This window comes from Carlito syrichta, unplaced genomic scaffold, assembly GCF_000164805.1.
Source record: "Carlito syrichta isolate Samal-C Ts95f unplaced genomic scaffold, Tarsius_syrichta-2.0.1 Scaffold289319, whole genome shotgun sequence".
NCBI classification, from domain to species: Eukaryota; Metazoa; Chordata; class Mammalia; order Primates; family Tarsiidae; genus Carlito; species Carlito syrichta.
In genome coordinates this window covers 43,392-49,137 of record NW_007233415.1, presented here as the reverse complement: position 1 = coordinate 49,137, position 5,746 = coordinate 43,392, and the positions used below count along the sequence as shown (strand labels likewise).

Here is a 5,746-nt window from a genome sequence, read left to right as displayed (position 1 = left end):
ATCGCCGGAGCCCAGCAGGTCGAGGCTGCGGTGGCTGGAAGCGGCCACTGTACTCCAGTCTGGGCGACCGAGTGAGACTCCAACTCAAAAAAAAAAAGGAGTCAGGGCTCCTTGGAGAAATGGCTGATTCCAGGGCTTGGGCGGAGAAAGCAGAGATAAGCTTGGAAGATTTTTCAGTGCTAAAAAAATTGCTCCAAAGCGATGAGGACATTGCAAAAGGACATAGGAGCCACACCGAAGGGGCTCCCAATGACCAACCTGAGACCCTTTGAGTAGCAAAATAAATAACCATGGTAATAGTTCGTAACTCATAGAGTCAAGCAAATATCCATGACTCCTCAGTGCTCTTCATAAACAATTAATAAATGAATAACTGCAGAAGAATGGGAAGCTCTTCTTTACAGTAGAATTCCAACAAATGAGTGTGGAAGGCATGCTGGAAATAGAAAATCAGCATTTGGCTAGCAGAACAGTGATAACCGTGGCAGGTAGGAACTATCCATGGACGCTAAATTTGGTGGATGAATGTGTGATGAGAAACAGAACATTTACATAGACTCCATGTGGCTTCTCACAAGATATGTTTTTCCCCCCCAACGTCACCAAATAATTTATTTGGAATTGTGAAATATATGGTTTTTTTCCTGAAATTTCTGACTACTTATGCAACTAATCCACGACAAATTACCAGATTCATTTTAATTTCTTCAGGCCTGAGGTTTTTCGATGACTTCAAATTTGGGCTCTTCAAATTTGATGTTAGGGAATGTGTTCATGTCTCCTTTACCACACGTTTGCTTAAGCTCCCTTTCTAGGTCTTGCTGATACTCTGGGCCACTATCAACAGGTCCTCCAGATGCCTGTCTCTTAGATTTGTAGTCTCTAATCTTGTCCACGAAGAGTTTCTGTACGGGGTCAAGTTCCTTATTAAATGCCGCTACTGTAACGCCAATATTCCCCCGCAAATAGACTGAGACTGCTGACCGAATGACAGGAGAATCTGAAGAGCCTCTGAAGAACCATGGTGATTCTGTGTTACTTGCACTCAGTTCCATGCTGCCAAAGCCACCGCTGCTGTCACCGATCTCACAAGATACTTACTAATTGCAAAGGGGAAAACTGTGACTTTGCAGTAGATCAATCTGGTAGGCACCACCTTTTATCCAAGTGATCAAAGTGAGTGCCACCAGGAACAAGACGCATCAGCACTGTGTGCCTCCTGCTGTGTGGTACTGAGAAGGACACAATGCCCCTTCTGTGATGTTCTTGCCAAAATGCATAACCACAATCCAATCATGTATACACACCAGACACATCCAAAGTGAGGAACATTCTATGAAGTAGCCACTACTCTTCAAAGGTGTTATGATCGGGCCACCCCTTCGGGTCCCCTCCTGCTGTGGGAGCTTTTCTGTCCTCAATAAATCCTGCTTTCTCACTTAAAAGGAAAAAAAGTGTCATGATCATAAAACACAAAGACTGAGAGAACTGTGCCAGACTGAACGAGACAGAGGAGACGTGATAACTCAATGCAAGGTGGGATCCTGCAACAGAAAAAGAACTCTCATGGGACAAAGTTTGAATGAGGCCTGGAGAGAAGTTTGCAGTTTGTATCGGTGTTCATATCCTGGTTTTGATAATTATGATAATTGTGCTGGGATTCTATAAGATGTCAGCATTTGAGAAATCTTGGTGAAGGGAATATAGACCCTCTTTGTGATACTTTTGCAACGTTTTCAAAGGCTAAAAATTCTCAAGCTGAAAAACTAAAAATGAAAACAAGCTCCAGGAGTAGTGCCTCACACCTATAATCCCAGCACTTTGAGAGGCCAAGGTGGGAGTATTACTTGAGTCTAGGAGTTTGAGATCAGTCTGGGCAACACAGCAAGACCTCATCTCTAAAAAAAAAAAAAAAATTTTTAAAAAATTATCCAGGAGTGGTGGGGTGTCTATAGTCCAGCTACTCAAAGGACTGAGGTAGAAAGGACTGCTGGCCCAGGAGGTCGAGGCTGTGGTATGCTGTGATAATACCATTGTATACCAGCCTGGGCAACAGGGTGGAACTCCAACGAGAGAGAGACAGAGAGAGAGAGAGAGAGAGGAATAGAAATCAAAGGAAAACCTTTCTCATAAAAAAAAAAATATATATATTTAAAACAAAGCAAGTTTGCAATAAAATGTATACAAGTAAAAGTGTCTTTTAAAAAAAAATTAGGCCAGGTGCGATGGCTCAAGCCTGTAATCCCAGCACTTTGGGAGGCCGAGGTGAGAGGATTGCCTGAACTCAGGGGTTCGAGGCCAGCCCGGGAAACTTGGTGAGACCTTGTCTCTACAATATATCAAAAAATTAGCCAGCCATGGTAACGCGTGTCTGTCGTTCCAGGCTACTTGGAAGGCTGAGGCGGAAGGATCGCCGGAGCCCAGCAGTTGACGCTGGGGTGACTGTGAGTGTGCCATTGCGCTCCAGCCTGAGCGACGGAGTGAGACTATAACTCAAAAACAAAACCAAACAAAATTAGATGTTTGATTGCAACCCCCAGGGCTGGAGCTCAGATTCTCTGGTCTTCAGTCTCTTTATCAAAATAAAACTTCTGTCTGACATTTATCTTTGTCATGACACTGAAGTAGAAAAAAGTATTTGGGCAAACTTTGAGCAATACACACGGTATATGCTCAGGAGACTGACCAAACCCTCTGTTCTAGTTCCGAAATGTTCTGATTGCAGCTTCTGGCTTATGTTCTTACGTTTCATAGACATCTTCAAAGCTGCACTCGGTGTGGCCCTGAGGATCACAGCACTCAGCATTTCCTGCTTCCACAGGGCTGGCCCTTGAGTGATGCCCTTATGGGGGTCGAGGAGCAAATCCTATCTGGAATAATAATGATGATGATGATGATAGCTAAGCTAGTACATGCCAGGCAGTGTTCCAAGCACTTTAATGCTTAGACCGCCCCCCTCCGGAAGCAAGAGTCCATTACTGTGCACACTTTGCAGACAGGGTGAGTGGATTGCTTGGGATCTCTCTCTCTCTCTTTGCTACACAGCTAGGGCCTGGTGGATCCAGGCTCTGACTAGGCAGACTGCATTTGGAACTGACCTTCTGACGCATGAGAATGCACAGTGGGTGGCAGCGTGAATTATGTTTTGGGCACTGAATTCAAGGTTGGCTGGAGATGCTCCCCAAGCCCCTTTCAGATTTGACATGAACCCTTCTTACTGAATCTTGGAAGGGAAGAGATCACACTAGTGATGGCAAAGTACTGTCAGCACATTGGTGCTGGTGACACATCACTAGAACTTCCGGGATGCCAGTCTGGGCCCAGTTCTCGGTTTCCAGGGTTGTCGAGGTCCCAGGAAGTAGTTATCGCCTGGGCTTTCCACCAGCACCCATACTTACTCTTTCATTTTTAGCCGTTGAGGAATAAGAATAAAATCCCAAGCACCCCAAGCGACGGATGGACCTGCACTTGGCCAAAGGGACTCCAGGAAAACCTTAAAACTGAGCCCCCGTGAAGGGAGGTTGGACATGTCTTGTTGTGCACTGTTCCTTGCTAACCACCATCAGGCTTTCTTCCTTATGGGCAAAGCAGAAGCCAGCCCTTTCAAGAGCCTCTCTGCACCGCCCAGGTCAGCCAGCTTCCTGTGATGTCGCCTCTCCCTTTCACCGTGTGGACAAAACAACTGACCAGGGCTCCTTCCTGATGAGAGACCACAGGCCACGGTGCGGTTCTGGCCAGTCTAAGGGGGACACGCAGTGAGGGTTTCCGTGTCTTCTGCTTCACCTTCTGATATCATAGGCCGAAAACGTCACCCTCAGATCAAGCCACAGTTGTTGTTTTTTGAACAGAGAAACCTATCGAGAGACATGAATCTCAATTGCTCCTGTGTGCATTTCTCCATCCATAAATATTCATGACTCCCCAGATAGTTTAGTGAATATGTATATTTTGCTACCTCCCTCTGCATAAATCTCTCTCTTATTCTTCTCGTAGAGCTGGTTTTGACCTCTGGCGAGACTGTGCATCCCAGCCTGTCGGCATGGCCACCCTGCAGGCTGCTACCCTTTATGAGAAATGAAACTCTTCTTTCCACATTTACGACCCTCATAATTCTTCAACTGATGCTATTTGTCTAGCCATTGATTACTCTCTCCTGTGTCGTGGTCTGGGATTCTTAGAGGTTCTGGTTCATAGGTATTTCTGATATATTCTCTTCTGGGCAAAGCCAGTTTTGATTCTTGGGTTGCCTAAAAACTCTGTGGCTACTGACCTGGCCCCAGATCTGAGCTCTGAGGTGGGACAAGCACCTCTTCTGGGCGAGAATATGACTACTCAACTCTGACCTTTTTTCTTTACCTGGCCAAATTCCTAACTTAGGGGCCTGGGGAGATGAGCTTTTTTTTTTGGAATGAGAGTCTCACTCCATTGTCCAGGCTGGAGTGCAGTGGCACACTCACAGTCACCCTGTTGTCGACTTGCTGGGCTCAGGCGATCCTTCCGCCTCAGCCTTCCAAGTAGCTGGAACTACAGGCATGTGCTACTACACCCCACTAATTTTATTTATTTACTTATGTATTGTAGAGATGAGGTCTCGCCAAGTTGCCCAGGCTGGTCTCAAACCCACGGGCTCAGGCAATCTACTCGCCTCAGCCTCCCAAAGTGCTGGGATGACAGGCTGAGCCACCAAGCCTGGCCGAGATGGGCTTTTTTTTCTTTTTCTTTTTTTCTTTTCTGAGTCAGAGTCTGACTCTGTTGTCCAGGCTGGAGTGCAGTGGCACGCTCACGGCCACTACAGCCTCGACCTGCTGGACTCAGGTGATCCTGCTGCCTCAGCTTTCCAAGTAGCTGGCACGTGCCACCACGCCCAGCTAATTTTTTGATTTATGGTAGAGATGAGGTCTTGCCAAGTTGCCCAGGCTGGTCTCGAACCTCTAGACTCAGGCAATCCTCTCACCTCGGCCTCCCAAAGTGCTGGGATTATAGGTGTGAGCCACCGAGCCCAGCCTAAAGATTTTCTGACTGACAATCAGTCAGAGTTATCCAAGAAATTTGGGAAGCAGTACAGGAAATGGGCAGCTTGAGGAAGATAAAGGAGCTGAGTTTCTTGATCTGTAGGTGAAGATTTATGGGTGGTGGTAGACTTGGAGGGAGCAGGCAAGTGTCTTAGAAGGTGCCAGAGTCCTCAGCAGACAGGGCCTTTTTACAGGGTCATGTAGCCCATGCCTGTAGTTCCGGCTACTTGGAAGGCTGACACAGAAGGATTGCCTGAGCCTAGCAGGCCGAGGCTGCAGTGGCCATGAGCGTGCCACTGCCCTTCTGCCTGGGTGATGGAGTGAGACTCCAACTCCCAAAAAAAAAAAAAAAAAAAAGAAAGAAAATCTTTGAACTCACCTATAGCCTGCAAGCCCGCTTGGAGACACTCTGCTTTCCGGGACCGAACCCGTGTAAATCTCCTATATATCGATTCAGGACTTCTTGAAACTCTGTCCTTCTAAAATGTACATAGCCAAGCTATAATTCAACCATGGTGGGCATGTGTTCTCGGATCCTCCTGGGGACAGCTTCCATGGGCCTGGGTCACTCACATTTGACTCAGAATAAACTGTCTTAAAAGATTTTGCAGAGTGTGGCATCTTTCATAAACACATGGAATACCATCTTAACTAGAAACAAACCTGGATAGCAACAAAGGCCCTGGAATGTTCCTCCTGCCTCCTCATGTCCTCTGAGGGGTGTGTGCCACGGA

At 46.7% G+C, this 5,746-nt stretch overlaps 1 pseudogene; it reads right to left on the bottom strand.

The window, feature by feature from the left end:
• Positions 1 to 707: 707 nt before the first annotated feature.
• On the bottom strand, positions 708 to 1,023 carry LOC110595305 (annotated as a pseudogene).
• Between the last annotated feature and the right edge of the window lie 4,723 nt (positions 1,024 to 5,746).